Source organism: Balearica regulorum, chromosome 2, assembly GCF_011004875.1.
Source record: "Balearica regulorum gibbericeps isolate bBalReg1 chromosome 2, bBalReg1.pri, whole genome shotgun sequence".
In the NCBI taxonomy this organism is placed as follows: Eukaryota; Metazoa; Chordata; class Aves; order Gruiformes; family Gruidae; genus Balearica; species Balearica regulorum.
The window spans coordinates 54908526-54925114 of record NC_046185.1 but is presented as its reverse complement, the minus strand read 5'-3'; the positions used below and the strand labels follow the sequence as shown (position 1 = coordinate 54925114).

Sequence of the window (16589 nt, the reverse complement as noted above, 5' to 3'; positions counted from 1 at the left end):
GCTTCAACCAAATCAATGCCCAGTTTCCTGTTTTTGCAACCAATTTCCAGTGAAACCCCTCTAGCCACATGGCCGAGCTTCCAATCCAGCCTTCCTATATTGTGCTGCACCTTGGGCGGTGGCTCGTCTTGTTTCAATTACCACTAAACAAATGAGGCTTGAATTTCTCTTTCATTTCATTTGAAAGAAAGATGATCAGCATGCCCTTCCCCTTCAGTGTGGTCTGTGATTGTCCAGACTTCACACTTGCAGGCAGCCACCACTCTTGTCCGACAGCACAATACGCCTGTCGCATATTCAGGTCGACCAGACCGAGGGCAGATGTTTCTCTGGTTTTACTGCACTTTTGGCCTGGATTGATGAGCCATTATAGGCCAAAATGGCCAATCTGCGATTCTGCCATCTCCTTCATCTTGACATAGCTTTCTGATTGGAAATTGTCTAATTTGTTTTAATTTGAAACACAGGAGTGAACATGTTGCATCCCAAACTTTGAACAGAAATACTTTTATTTCAAACTAAAGAATATACATACTTTGCGTCACTAATTGAGAGATCTATGTGGATTTCTTTAATTTTTCAGATTAATGCAGACATAAATTTGATGGCAATGGATGCAAAAAAGCTCTTTATTTTACAAGCATAATATGGTTTTAATGTGCTGGTATGTCGTTGATGATGTGTAACATATTTTCTTCCATCAAAGTCAGAAAATGGAATTTCAGTAGAGTATTTTGCTGTTTTCTCATTGAGAAGTAGGAAGAGTGCAACTCTGTGGGGCATCTGAATTGGTCACAGAATCACAGGGTGGCTGAGGTTGGAAGAGACCTCTGGAGGTCACCTGGCCCACGCCCCCTGCTCAAGCAGAGCCACTTGCCCAGGATCATGTCCAGAGAGCTTTTCAATATCTCCAAGAAGGGAGACTCCAAAACTCCTCTGGGCAAGCTGTGCCGGTGTTTGATCACCATCACTGTAAAAAGTGGGGTTTTTTGGTGTTCAGATGCAATTTCATGTGTTTCAGTTTGTGTCCATTGCCTCTGGTCCTGTCACTGGCCACCACTGAAAAGAGCCTTGTTCCCTCGTCTTCATTTGGGTGTTTATACACATGGGTAAGATCCTCCTGAGCCTGCTCTTCTCCAGGTTGAACAGTCCCAGTTCTCAGCTTCTCCTCATACCTCAGAAGCCAGCATCCCTTAATGATCTTCAGGGCCCTTCTCTGGACTCTCTCCAGTGAGTCCATGTCTCTCTAGTGCTGGCGAGCCCAGAACTGGACCCAGCACTCCGGCTGTAGCCTCACCAGTGCTGAGTGGAGTGGAAGGATCACCTCCCTCAACCTGCTGGCAACACTCCTAACGCATCGCAGGACCGATGGCTGCCTTTGCCATGAGGGCACTGGCTGACTATGAGCTTGTTGCCCACTCCAGGTCCTTTTCTGAAGAGCTGCTTCCCAGCTGATCAGCCCCCAGCCTGTGCTGGTGCCTGGGAGGGACTTTGCATTTCTCCCTGTTGAACTAATCTGCCCGTTTCTCCATCCTGCCATCCCTCTGGATGGCAGCACAGGCCCCTGGTGTACCAGCCACTCCTCTCCGTTCTGTGACACCTTCAAGCTCTCTGAAGGTGCACTCTGCCCCATCATCCAGGGCATTAATGAAGATGTTACACAGTATTGGCCCCAACATTGAGCCCTTGGGAATACCTGTAATGACTTGCCCCCAAATGGACCTTGTCCCATTGATCACAGATTGCTATTATTCTGAAATTCATTAAAATTATTCTCTAGATAAGGAGACAATCAATAAATAAGGAAAGCTCAGGTGACATAGCAATGGCGCTGACATTTGCAATTTTTTAACAAAAAATGACATTTTCTTATCAACAGTGAAAAATTGCTCTTGTGACATGGGGAAAGAATGATGCTAAAGTAAATTCCTTTTGCTGAATGAAAATATGGTGTAGGATTAATTTAAAATATTTAGATGACATGATGTGGACACGTAATTACAGTCATAGCTAGCTATAAACAACCAGTTAGATCATCTGGTTAAGTCCCCTGTCAATTGAATTCTGCATGCATTTTTTATTGTTTTAGGAACTTTCAGTGAATGTGATAAACATATTTTTAAATAAAAGTAATTCTTCAGTGTCCCAGAAGTCTGGAGAGAGAGATAGAAGTATCATATCAAACTACTCAGTGTTGATACTTCAGGTTAGTCTTATTTCAGCTTTACAAGAAAAAACTGTCAAGCATTAAAGGAGCCCTCACTGCACAAAGAAATCAATGATAAAGTGCACATTGATCTCAATAAATCTGTTTCAGTCCTGAAGCTGTGTATTTGCTGGGGCAGGGACGCTGCCTCTTTCTGTCTTTTTGTCTTTTAAACATCACGTGCGCTGATGATAGTATAAAAATAAAGCTGTGGATAGCTTTAATCTCAGATAATAACGGCCTCCAGTTCAAAAGCAATCCTCAGGGACCAGCAAATTATAACAAACACTGCCCTGGTCCCTCTAACAAACCCTATCAATTTAAAATGACCAGCTATGGGCAAAGCTGCTTTTGTGGTGTATAGTTTCCTTTACTGGAATCAGAGCATTTAAACAAGTGCTCTTGGATTTTCCTGTAAGCAGGTAAGTTGGCAGACTAGAAAACTTTTCAGGAACCGATTTGCACCGCAGGGGAGTGAGGATCCGTACTGCGGTGAAGGGTCTGCGGGATGCGCCTTGGGGGCAGAGGATTCCAGGAGCCGGCACTGCCAGCCGGTGTGCCAGCGATGGAGGGGCCGCGGAAACCATTCAAAAATGTCTTTCTGCAGAGAAAAGGCTTTCTGCGTAGTATATTACTATAGCATTTCTTACTCCTTTTATGTGAACCCAAATTTAATTGTAAATCTGCGCCTCTGGCCTCATCCTCAGAGCATGGAGCTCGAGAAGGGCTGGACTTCTCCTCAGAGTTTGCAGAGCAGTGACCGCCAGGCACTCCTCTCCCAGCACTCGGTCTCCTGGCAGTGTGTTAATAAGCAGTGGCAGATGAAGCATTATTAATGAGGTTCATTTAAAGTTAAAAAAACACCACTGCCACACAAATAATATGGAGGGCCCATAAAAATTTGGATATATGAGGCCAGCCCACACTAGGAAGTACTGATATGTGTGGAAATAATGATGCTCTCTGGTGTAAACGGCTCTTTAGAGTGATGCTGTAAATACTTCCCCTCGTTCATCACTCTGTGCTCACAGGCTCTGCGCTATCCTGAGCCGGCCCCCTGGGGCTTCCACCTTCACATCATGGTCAGAGACGAATGTCCTCTCAGTCGTAAGGTTTCAACTGTATGTCACCTCTTACTGCAAGTTGTCATGCCGGGTTACCGTAAATCAGATCAACATTCTTCTAACGCAGCCTCTGCAAGGGACCCTTAGCAGGGGAATTTCAGAGAGGGGTGCTTAGGTTGGTAATTTTAGTAAGGAGAGACTCTCCTACAATGTACTAAAAGCATTAACCAAAGAATATAAGCAAAAAAATGCCTCAGAGCTGTTACAGCCTATCAAGTAAATATGTAATGAATGTATGTAAGCCACCTCCCAAAATGCGGCTTTGGAAATATGAGCAGAAAGTACCGGAGGAGGGTCAGCGTGATTTATTTGTGTTTTACCTGCCCCAGAACACTCTCATTTCCTGATGAACACAATGACTTGGCACAACTTGAAGCCCAGCAAGTCAGATTTCTCTCAGCAGACATCCTGATCACTCCAATGGATATTTTAGGAACTCGCCATTAGTTCCTTTAATTAATGCCTCCCAGACAGAGACTGGTGCGGCCTTTTCCCACATCAGTGGAATAAAATATGCTTCAGCCATTTTGTCTGATAAAGCGGGGCCCGATGATTGCTTCCGAATTGCCTGAAGCCAGTTCCACTAAAGCCCTCGGTACCTGTTGCTGCCCACGGCAGAGCACCAGCTTCCCTAGGGAGCCTTCCCACCCCCAGCATTCATTTTATAGCACTTCTTCCACACACTTGATTTCTTCCCAGAGCTCCCTCGACCTTAGCAGAGGTAAGAAACCCCTTATACCATGGTGTCCTGGTTTTGGCTGAGAGTGTTCGTTTTCTTCACAGTAGCTAGTATGGGGCTATGTTTTGGATTTGTGCTGGAAACAGTGATGATAACATGGAGATGTTTTTGTTATGTGGACCTGTTGTAGTTGAGCAGCGCTTACACAGAGCCAAGGCCCTTTCTGCTTCTCGCACCGCCCTGCCAGTGGGACGGCTGGGGGTGCACAAGAAATTGGGAGGGGACACAGCCAGGACAGGTGACCCAAACTAGCCAAAGGGGGTATTCCATACCATGTGACATCATGCTCGGTATAAAAGGCAGGCTAGTCAGGGAGGGGCAGCAGCAGCTCCAGGACACGTGGCTTGGGGACAGTCCGGTTTCGGGACGGCTCTGAGCATGCGGTCTGAGTTGTACGGTCCTTGGGTGAGAAACTGCATTGTGTGTCACCGGTTTCGTATACTCTGTTTTGCTTTGTTTTGTTTTCCCCTCTCCCTTTGCTACCCCAGTAAACTGTCCTTATACCAACCCACCAGGTCTTGCATTTTCCTTCCCATTCTCCTCCCCATCCCACCCGGGGTGGGGGAGAGAGGGGGGAGGGAGGAGGGGGGAGGGAGCGAATGGCTGCATGGTGCTCAGCTGCCGGCTGGGGTAAAACCACGACACATGGGATGCACCATAAGTCCTTTCCACGACAGCCAGTGGAAATCTGCACGACGTGTCCCAAACCACTTCCCCACTCACAACTTCACTCCTTGCCCGCAGCCCTGCTCCAACTGGGAAGCTCGGCCTCGCCGTGGCCAGCCAAAGCCGTGTCACCTTGGTGTGACAACGCCGGCTCTCAGCTCGTGGACACCTGCCGATGCATCAGCCAGGGCCAGGTCCAAGCTCCCTCAGCTCATCCTGTGCATCCTGCCATAGACCTGGGACTTTAGTTTCCATGAATGCTTTGCCAAGTAGCAGAAAAATCAAGTCAGGCTATTTAACTAAATTTTGCCTCCAGCTCTTTGAGCCCATCACATCTTGCATATCAATTTGCAAAGCTGTAAAAGTCAATAACTGTACATAGCTCCCCAGTAAAAAAATAAATAAAAAATGCAAGCAACCAGGAAATTTGCTTGCCGCACAACTCCCTTCGATAGCAGGATGTTCTCGCTCAGCCAACCTAAGCATAACTTATCGCAGAAAATTATCTCACACACTCAACAAAAATTTCCTCATTGCAACTTCAACCTTTGCCACTGGCAGCTGGCACCCCGCGTCCCCCTCACAAGGAGATCTCCCTCACCAGTATCCTTTGAACTCTTCGGACTACGTGTGGTGGATTTCAGCAGTAATTTCTATCACGGGCAAACTTCAGGCAGAGGTGCCAGCAGGCGCTGCTGGCCGAGGGCCAAGGGACGCCGTAGCCCTTCCAAACGCAGCCTTGCACCATGGCATTTGGGAGGGAGCCTGCCTGCCCCTGCCGCTCAGCTCCGGGAAGGGACACGGCCTTCCCCACCGCCGGGCAGAGGGATTTGCTGGATGTTAAGCGCCGCCGGCGCGGCGTAGCCGGCAGGCTTTCTAAATGCGGCAGTTTTGGCTGCCTCCCACGGGGGATAAGTCAGCCTGGTCGTGGCTTACAGACCTCGACAGGGTCAAGTATAATCTTGGCGTTAATGGCTTAGGCATGACACCAGAGTGGCTGGCCTGGGAACACTCTTCCTGTCATCTAGTAGGATGTCTCACAACCGCTTTGCCCAAGACAAGTCAGCCCTGAGCGGTGCTGGTCCTTCCTCAGTGTGCTTTTCTCCAGGAAAGTTCTCACTTCTGCTGGGGTCTCCCCATCACCTCCAAATCTGGCAGAGGGTTTCCCATCTTGGGATGGTGTGTTCCCTCACTGCTCTGGAGGTTCAGGGTGATAACTTCCACATCCAAGGGGGGATTCCCACTATCTGGAGATGACAAACTGTCTTTTCCCACTCCCACCAGTGCAGTTGTATTCTCATTTCTGTCCCACACCTGCTATAGTCCGTCCCTCTCTGTGTCTGAACTGCACTTGTGCACGGGCTACCTATAATTTAAACAAAAAAACCCCAAGAAATTGCTATGGGCCGTTGAGGGAAGGAGACCGAAAGGACGGGGACCTCGCGTTTTCTGGTGGGCACTGCGGCTGGGGAAGTCCCGGGGCTGCTCACCCGACCCTGTCCTTTAGCTGTTGCAAAGAAGTTCGCTGTTTCCCTGGGTCTGCCACGGAGCGCTCACCCCGTTACACCCTGCCCTCCTCGGGGCACTAATGACCCCGTTCAGCTAGTTCGGACCGGGCGGCAGCGCCTGCACCGGAGCCTCTCAGCGCCGGCTGGGGCAACGGGCTCCTCATACGCCTAATGGCACCGAATGATGGCACAAAGTAACGTCACGGAACCGCTTTTACGATTTTCCCTTCTATTTCCCCAGAAAAGAAAAAGAAAAACTAAAAGGACGAGGGGGTGGCAGGGGGAGCTGATGCCCCGCACCGCTCCTCACCTGCTCCCGACTGCCAGCTCTGCGGAGCTGCGGGCGGCCCCGCGGGCGGGGGCGACTCGGACCCCGCTGCCCATCGCCGCCCGGGCGGCCCCGGGCCCCGGCCACCCCCGCGGGCTCCCCGGGCGGGCGGGCGGGGGCGGGGCGGGCGCGGCGGCGGTGCCAATCGGGAGTCGGGGGGGCGGGCCGAGCCGTGCGGTGCCGAGCCGAGCCGAGCCGGCTGCCGGAGTCTGCTGGGCGCTGCAGGTGGGATCGCGGCTCCGCGTAACTTCGGCGGGCCGGGGTTCTCCGCGCCAGCCTTCCCCGCGGAGAGCGGGGAGGAGGCGCCTCCCGTAGCGGCGGCAGAAAACACCTCCCGGGGCAGGCTCAGGTGAGGAGCCGCCGTTCCCCGCTCCCCTCGATCCCCGGGCCGCCCTTCCTACCGCCCGGCCCGGCGCAGCGCTGCACGGCTCGCCGGGTCGCGATGCGCAGCGGGACCGCCGAGCTGTCCTTGGCTTGAGGTCAACGGGGAGGGCCGAGGGGCGTGCGCTGCCCCGGCCGCCCCCGCGGGCTGCCGTGCCGCTGCGCACCGCTCCGCGCCGCTGCGCGGGGAGCCCGGGGGGGGACCCGCGGGTCTGCGGCGCGGGGTGGCCTCTTCTTCCTCTTTCCCCCCTCCGCGTTTTTGCTTTTGGCAGTTTGGGGTGTCCCATTCCGCGCCCCCCCCCCCCCCCCTTTCCCCGGGGTCGTTTCGGGGTGCCCTCGGGCAGGGCTCGCCCCCTCTCCGGCGGCGGAGCGGACTTGCTGTCCGCGGCGCGGTGCGTGCTGCGCGGTGCGGTGCGGTGCGGGAGTGCCGCAGGCGGGTACGGCTCTTGCGGGAGCCTGTCCCTCAGCCGCCCTTCCCGCCTCTCTCCCCCTTCCGCGGAGCGCAGCATCTCCCGCGGATGATCCGCCCGGGGAAGGGGGGGGGGGGGGGGGGGCGGCTGGGGTGCGCCCTTAGCGGCGGCTGCAGGGCAAAGTTACGGGATTTCAGCCGTGCGCGGCGGGGGCGGCTGCGGGAGGGGAGGGGGAAGGGGGGAAGCCGGGGACGGGGTGGGGGGGGAAGCCGCGCTGCGCTGCGCAGGCTGGAGCGCGGCCGGGGGAACATCTCCGGGTAAGCCCAACCGGTGCTGATGGAGCGCTGAAGCCCGTTTTTGGGGTGCTTTAGTGTAGGCGTGGGGCCAGTCCTGAGGAAGCCACAGGATTTTGCGGGCGGTCGGCGGGGTCAGTGCGTCTTTAGCGTTAAAAATGTTTAATAGTGGATATTTATGAGGTGTTTCCCCCCCACACACACACCTTTTCGGATGTTTAAAAAAACCCCAAAACTACTCAGCCGGCGACACTTACATTTCTGTAGTGACAGCAGTTGATTAGAAAAGTGATACTAGCAGGAAAATTAAAAGTAGTAGTAATAGAGCCCCGGGAGTGATTGCAGATGGCACTTAGGGACCCATAGCCCCACGCTCCGGGCCATGGGGGAGCGGCGCGGAGGGGCGCCGGCGGTGTTTGGGAGCATGTGGGGATGGGAGGGGCTGGGGCTGGGAGAGCAGGGTGCAATGCAGAACTGGAAGCACCGAAACTCTGCATTTTGTGCACAGTTCGGCGCTGGGTGGCCATTTTTCTAATTTTTCCTGACAGGCTGTTAGACCCCCCAAAACGCTCATTTGGGACTTGAAAAAACACCCCCGCAACCCCTTCGCTAGGGCTGTTTCGATGCCGAGTGCTTGTGGGTTTGGTTCCCAAATCGATGGTCCTTCATCAAGGTTTAAACCCCATTAAGATGTAGCTAACCATTTGTGAGAAGGCTATTTTCCCCCCCCCGCTCTCTCTGTCTCTCTGGAGTTCGTATGCTTGTTCCTCTGTTCTTTCCAGGGAAGGATTCAGTCCCTGATGCGATGGCTGAAATGGTGACACGCAATTCGGTGTGCTGCCAGATGCTTACCTTCTTTCAGAGTTTGGGATAGGCTCGGGCGGTATTAAAAGCTTACTAAGGGGAAACTGTTATATGGTTTCCTCCATTTTTGGGCTATATTTGAAGCAGTCTAAAAATACTGGATCATCATTCCTCACACTGTCATTCCAAGACTTTCAAAGAAACATTCTTAGATATGCTTTGGGATTTTTTTTCCTTTTCATTTCTTTTTAACCTTGGAAATGGTTGGTCCTGGTACCTAATGGGAGCTACTCTGGTATTCTTGTAACTTGCAAGTGTCACTGTTGATTCTAAATGGATTTTTAATGTCAGATTCTCATTATTACAAAGTGTTGGGTATTTTAACAAAACTTCCTGAAGAGATACCCCCTAATATTCCTAGAAAAGCCCCCCCCACACACACACCTTTGCCAAGTGCCATAAACATGTGTAGTTAATGTAAATTCGTCAAGAAAATGGCCTTTTCTTTGATTTTTTTTTTTTTTTTTTAATTGGGATACAGCCGGAAAACAGATTATCAGTATCTCGGTACTACTCCTGTCCTTCCTGCAGCAGCATTTATCTCAGCATATGAACTTTCTTTCAGAGGTAAATGTTATAGAAGTCCTTTGCTCAAATATTGGTTGCACATTACTGCCCAGAACTAGCTTAGGAAGGCACTTTACTATCTCGCGCAACCTTATCTGCCGTTCCACAACTTCATAACAAACCCATTGGAACATGAAATGACCTTGGAAAGGCATCTTTCAATCTGACACAAGGCATTCTCTTACAGGGAACAGCACTGCTCCATGCAGAGCTGATGTTTTCAGACTGATGCTTCTAAACTGAGTTGTTTTTTTTTTTTTAAAGAGGGGAGGGAGATGGGTGGAATATTGAATTTGAAAGGAAAATATTTTTTTAAAAACAAACCCACTCAGCTGAAGTTGAAGCACCACTCAGCTGAAGAAGAGGTATATTAAGAATGTATATACGATAGTGACACTTAAGTCATGGGTGAAAACAAGTCTTCAATTTTAATCAAAGGAAAACAGCATTTCCTCTGCCAGTTCTGATTTGCTCATTCATGAGATCTTCAAAAGCCCAAATTATTAGTGGTACTAATTGAAAGCTAGTTGGGTGGAGAAAAGAAGTGATGAAGTCTGAAGGAAGCTTTACATTTAATTGTATTGTTCTTGACATCATAACGTGATGCTTCTACATCAAAAATATTCCAGAACCCTTTCAGTCCCCAAAATGTTGCTCCTCTGGAAAGGCTGCAAGAGCACTTGAGAATTAGCAGCAGTGAAGGGAAGTCTTGCAGCTGTCGAGGGAATTAATGGAGGCGGTACCCAACCAGTAAGCTTAATGGGATCTTGGCCCGGATGCTGGACTTGACACTTCAGGTCTTGCAAAAGGGTGGTGAATGCTTTTGTGCCCATGGTGGTCTTACCTTTCAGGAAGATGGTGCCTCCTGTAGAGCAGTGCCTGTTCACAGTCTCCAACAGTGCTCCAGCCTCAGGAGTTTGTGGTACGAGTGCCACCTGCTGGGTGATGAGCACGCTTGATATAAATTATATATAATTTATATATGCATTTGTGTGTATGTATACATACGTATACTCTGCTTATGTATATGTTTATTTACATATGGGTGCATAGCTTTTTCATAGAGATGTTCTTGGGTGAACCCACGAAACCTTGCTAAGACCTGAAGTTTCTCGCCTTCTGAGGACTTACCATAGCTTGTGTTTTGTGAACCTCACATAGCATTTGGGGTTTATGTGGCAAGAAGAGAGGAAGGATTTTTGATACTGCTGATGTTTAATGCTGCCTTTGCTTTACTGAAAGCAACTGGGAATTTTCAGTTGTACAGCTCATTGCTTATGATGTGATAAGCTTTCACAGTTGTCTCAACGGTCGGATATCAAGCTGCAGAGATAGGGCTGTAGACCTGAAAGGGAGACCAAGCAAACCAAGCTCGACTGTACGTTATGCATCATTTAAATGTTAAATCTCCATAGCACTGCTGATTTCATCATTTCTCATGTCAGCTATCTTATTTCCATAAAGTTTTATGAGCATCCCATTTTGATACAAAATAGCACTTCTCATTTGGATTAGCTGAAGATGTATAGAATTTGCAGGATATTACTGGATGGTCTTTTCCATTTTAAAGAATATTCTTTCATATGCACACTTTAATAACATTTGCATAGAAGAGTAAAATATAGAAGTTTGTTTCTGTTTTGGAAGTTCCACTGGCAGGTGAAATCATAAATCCGAATCTGACATCATCTCCAGCAATGGCTTTCCAATTTCCATTAGTTTCCATCTCTTCTAGCCCACTGGAGCTTTGGCTGGGATGCTGTTTGAGTACCAGTTTGATTCAGCAGCATCCAGACTGAAATCTGTTGCAGCATCAGGGCTTGTAGTTGTTCTGTATCGTACTGATAGTATTAGGGAAAGATGCATAGCCTTGTTTTTTGAGTTTTTGTTGTATAGCTGACTTCATTAAGGCTTTATTGTTTGTTTATTCCGTGGTGTGCTCGTGCCAGTTGAGTCTTTTAGCCTGTCTGAGGATTACGAATGGATCCAAGCTGAACCATAAAAGTTTTGAGGGAACTTTCAAAAGCTTTCAGCTGGAAAACCTATATTGATGTACTTTTGTGATAAATGGATAAAATGCTTCGCATGGTTTTGAAAATGTATTCCTCCACTTGAGATGTGTACACTGGAGAGTGCGTAACAGTTGGGAATGAGTTGATGGAGCAAAAAGCAAGTAGCGTAATTGCAGAGTTCATCTTAAAGTGTGATTCTAGCAAAAAAAAAAGCGCCTGACATATCAAGAGGGATTACAAGATAGGCTTTTGAGGAGGGGGACCCATAGTAATAATGCATAACCAAAGTTCACTGTCCCCTAAAACATTCACAGTTAATTTGATGCTTGAAAAATTGTGATTTCAGTGTCTGGTGAAGAAGCAATTGACCCTAAAATTGCTGCCTGAAGCTGAACCAACGTTTTCAGTTTCATAACCAGTGTCATGCAAAAACAGCATGCAAAGAGAGGCAAGGGGAATGCAAAATGTCTCTGTGGTCTTGCTCTGATGTACCTCTCCTCACCCTGACCCAAGCAACTGGCACATAGTGTAGGCAGTGGACGCTGCTGCAGTGCACAAGGCAATTTACATCCCATCCATCGATCCTGTCATGGCATATCATGACTTTTTTTTTTTTTCTTCTTTCTCTCTTTCCTCACAAACCTGAGCTGCTAATGGAAAGCTGCCCCTTATAACATATCAAACTTCAACAATCACCTTTGGTTCTTGCTCAGAAATGCATATGCAGTATTGTCAATGGGGATGCTGCGTTACTATCCCTCTCTTCTGCCACCTTGTCATCCGAAATAAACTATATTTCAGCAGCTGTCCTGCTCAAATTCCACCATTTTAGTCATCTATACCCTTCTGTTCCTTTTCTGCACACCACGTTTCCCAGCATTCCCACCTACTCAGCATCTGCTTTCCTGTGACCTCTTGACCTCTCGTCTCCTGCTAAGTTCATTAATGTTCATCTTGTTCCATGGCACCATCAAAATCTTACTTTCCTCAATTTGAAGTCCTGTGATTAGTCAGGTCACTCAATGGCCGTTACATTTCTTGGGAGCATCTTGGAGTCATGTCTGCTCCAATAAAAATGTCCTCCCAGTAATCTCAGCTTTCCTTACAGAGGGAAAAGGCAGGTAATATCTTGAGGGCAATCTGTAGCCACAGTCACACAGACAGTAATGGTGCATGGTCACATCTCTGGGGAAGAACTGCAGTTCACAAGACTGACAAGAGAAATCAGAAATGAAGGCAAATCCTTTGCAATCTCTTTTCCCTTTCCTCTCCAATATTCTTCACATGAAGGCATTGGAAAGGCTTCTTCTGTAAAAGCACTCCTACAAAAACAGCAACAAAAAAGAGTTGCTCACTAGCAAAGTGGTAAATACATGAGCAATCGTCATCCTTCTTCTGCAGTCTCTCGTGCTGTCTTATTAATGGGCCGTGGAGGCAGAGGAGGAGGTAACTCATCAGCCACTATCCATAGGGGGGCTGCAAATTAGTTGACTGTGCCAGTTATGTTTTCCTTTTTGACACCAACAGATAAATTTGCCTTCATATGGCATGGTTTCTACAGGGATCAAAAGAAATCATACCAGGGTCTGCGTGAATGGCTCGCTGCCTTGGGACTTCTGGAAGCCAAAATGCTGCCCCGGCCCCAGGCCCCTTCGCTGGGACCGGGCAGAAGAAGATCTCTGAGTTTCGAGGACACGTGTATTCCTGAGAACAGTTGGTTTGAAGAATTTGGATGGTCCAACCATACGAAATAGGAAGATTTCTCAATCTGTTGTGAGAGATTTTGCAGTGACCTTAGGCTTCTTGGCATCTCGTCAGCCTTGGTGCTGTTTGCATGACGGTCAAAATCAGATGATGATGCAGCTTCTGGGAGAAGATGGCAGCGGTCCTTCACTGCCACCTTCTCCTCTCCACTGCAGGCTTCAGCGCTCTCCTCCTCTGGTGTCTCTGCGCTCGGGACCTTTCGTTCTTCCTTAACTCGCCAACGCAATTGGTTTCTGTAGGCAAAGGAAGAGCACGCCTTTCCCTGCCGTTACACGTGCACATGCAATTTGTTTAGGTTAACCCACAGCAATTGACATTTTGTACAGATGTCTTCGAAGCATTCCCTTTCCAAAGGAATAATTAAAAAAAACCCCAACTAAACAAAAAAGCATAAAGCCAAAGGCTAAATTGGTTGAGTGTTTTGGAGCAGTTGCCAAAAGAAATCAATGTTGAGCCTGGGAAAGCTGTAAAATTCATTCTTTGGCTTTTTATTAGTAGGAGAGAAGTGACACTTACTGGGTTTGGTCGCTCGGACACTGTTCAAGGTTCAAATCCAGGAAATCTGTTACTTCAGCTTAGTGTTCTTGACAGTTTGCAGATGCGTAACCGTGCGTAGATACTTAGCTGTGGAGTAGGCTGCAAACCCCCTTAATTACAAAGGCTAAATTATCAATCCTCCGTCCTTGACTGAGGATTCTGCAAATTATCAGTTACTGTGGCCTGTGGTGTTTTTTACTTTCTTGCCAAATGTTACATCTCATCATTGATGATTTAGAAATGTCCACAGTATGAGAAAATAATATACCTTTTCCGTATGTGATGTTGCCCACCTGCTACTACCTGATGGGGGGGGTGGGTGTACATTAAAAAATTTGATTTTATCTTTTTTCCCCTTCCTTACAAAATCTTCCTTATGAGTCCAGCCTTGACAGATCATTATTAGCCTGTAATTATTATTCTTTTATCAATATGACATTGCTATTGTTTTTATTTTCCTTCTTTTTAGAGTAAGTTGGGGGGTGGGTATATGTTCAGTCCATCTAACCAGTTATCTGCAACTAGTCTGTAATGCAAACTGCACATAAAACAATAGTGTTGTGTTGTTCATTGAATCTCAAGAGTTCTTTTTTTTTTTTCCTTCTTTTTCCCTTCATTTTCCTATTGACTGCTTTGACCACGCTGCAACCGTGGACTTCACAAACTGGACAAACGGCTGCCTCCTGGAATGTGGACGATTTTGGTGAGTCTGCAAAATGAGTCTCACTTACACTTTCTTGGGAGTAAGAGGAGGAGTGCTATTTATTGGAAGTTGGGCTTGATGAAAGCCAAGTCTGCTTTTGGGATGTTGGTTTTGTTGAAACAACAGGTAAAGCTTACTGAATTGCTTTTTTTTTTTTTAATGGACGTTTTTTTTCCCTCTTATTCTGTTTTATTGTTGGCAAAGGTGAAGGAATTAATATGCAGCAGATTAATTTGAAATAGTGTCATTTTATGAGATGGAGTGTTAGTGCTTTTGTAATAATTTTTAAATGACTTTTCTGTAAGACACACTGTGAAGCAACGGCTTAGAACATTTTAATTTTTCTTTTCTGGCTTATTCAGTTGTTTCTGCAAATAGTTCAGACAGAAAATGATTAATTCATTGGATGGCTTTTCAGAAAAGTACTATGCGGTTCTCCTTACTGTTCCCAACACCGGTCTTGCCTGTGGTGTGAACTTTAAGAGATGATGCATTGATGGTGTGTTTGCATTAAATGTTGTACCAGAATTTTCCGTGAAAAAGATTTTCATCCAAAGTAGTCTCTGGTGACATCTAATAGAGAGGGTTTTTTATTTAAAAAGAGGCAAAGCTCTTCCAGGTTCATATTCTTTGCTTGTCTGCATATGGCTGCCCAGCAGAATACCGATTTGGGGGTACTCGCTGTTCTCCCCGAGGATGAGGCTCTGGCACTTTGGACTTTCAGTTAAAGGTGACTGGACAGCTGCAGGAAAAACATTTGCAGCAAACATTATGAGCCGGGAGATCTGCTCCAGAGACATGGTTGGAGGTAGCAGTGTTCACCCAGCGCGGTCCGTAGGAGTAAAGCTGCCTCTGAGCACTGGCTGGAGGTGGCTGGCAGCTTAGCAGCCTTGGGATTTATCTCTGAGCTATTTAGACCTAGCAGGAGTGACTCCTTACTACTAATAGGCTCAATTAAGGAAAACAACTTGCTTCACCTCTCACCTGTGTGGTGACAACCTCACTTACGCACAGCCTTAAGTTTTGAGGGAGAAAGCAAATATGATTTGGGTACGGCGCTGGCTGCCCATCCCGTCCCAGGGAGATGCGAGTGTCCCCGGCGTGGTGGTGGCCCCGTCCCGAGTAAGGCGTAGGGGTGGGCGTGGGGCTGGGCGCTGGCTGCTCTCCGACAGATTGCAGCCGGGTTTAGCTGGTGCACGGCCCCGCCGGGGGGGTTGGCATCGCCTCTCTCCCTCTCCTTCTTCCTTTGCAGTTGCACGGTCTGCGGCACCTGTGTATGATGCAAAGAGCCTGAGACTGAGAGATGGGTCTTTAAACGTAAGAGTTTCTTCTCAGGCACAGCTTTGGAGAAATCTGAGATAAAACCTGGTATTTTGCTTTTGAGTATTTCCACAGTATTGCTGCTTAATCCTTTTTATTGATCCATAGCTTATGCCGGAAAGCCCTTGCCTCAAGGCAATATTCAGAGTCCTGGAGGATAATGGCACTAATCACATTTCATATGACCTTTCAGGCAGGATGAACATATGTTGCACTGCTGCATTTTTCTCCTCTCTTAGTTCCGGTTATGTATCTTTTATTCCTCAGCAGCATGGCTTAGGAGTTCAGTGAAGAAGCCTTCATGACTGGTACACGGTAATTTCCTAACTGAGTAGCGGGAAGGTCTCTAAGTGGACTGCCACTGCAGATTGCCGTGCTTTGATGTGCTAAGAAGCCTTGATCAGCCCGAGAGAGTAATAGCTCCTGTGCCCAGGAACAGAAGTAATGCATATTTACTCTGATGTACGCGCTACCCAAAACTCTTTGAGTCTGAAAACTAGCAGAGTGCATTCCTCCCGGCTTTGCTTTCAGCATGTATCTTGCTTTTTAAACCTATTTAGTAATGTACATGTGTAATTGGCTCTTGCGTTGCATCTATATAAAGAGATGCCGCTTCGATATCTGGAAATGCAGTGATGTGAGCGATGAAGTGCTGCCGTCACCACAGCACATCAGGGGAGGTTTGCTGTGATCACATGGATGAGCATTTCCACCCAAGTTTTATTCTTAGATTTATTTTTCACTTGAGCTCTGATTTAGTTATATTTGAATTATTAGCAAAAGCGGTTAGCAAAGTTAAAATCTGAAACAGTAATCTAAGTCAAAGAGCAAAGCGTACTTTGCATAAACAGATAAATACCAGAGCTAAAAGTATAAGGATTGATTTCCTTTCACTAAAAGAGCAGAACTGATGTCACCCCAGGCTCTTCCACCAGTGGTGCATGGTGGGAGGCCAGGAGGCGGCGGGTACCAGTTGGAAGAGGAGAGGCTCACACTGGTTACAGGGGGAAGCTTTTTCACCCCGAGGATGGCCCGGCCAGGCAGGGGCACAGGTTGCTCGGGGAGGCTGTGCAGTCTCCATCCTTGGGGGTTTTCCAGACCCGACTGGACAAAGCCCTGAGCAACCCAGTTGGATCTCACAGCTGACCCTGCCTGGAGCAGGAGGTC

At 47.9% G+C, this 16589-nt stretch overlaps 1 protein-coding gene across 12 annotated transcripts in view; it reads left to right on the top strand.

Annotated features, from left to right (window-relative positions):
- The first annotated feature begins 6725 nt into the window (after window positions 1-6725).
- The window catches only part of EPB41L3 (erythrocyte membrane protein band 4.1 like 3), a 145439-nt gene continuing 135575 nt past the window's right edge, over window positions 6726-16589 (top strand). For 10 of the 12 annotated variants that reach the window (XM_075744369.1, XM_075744372.1, XM_075744393.1 and 7 more), the window contains exon 1: window positions 6726-6920. The gene's annotated coding sequence lies outside the window, so the exon portion shown is untranslated. The remainder of the gene's footprint in view (window positions 6921-16589) is intronic. The other 2 variants (XM_075744370.1, XM_075744363.1) reach the window with 2 other exon arrangements.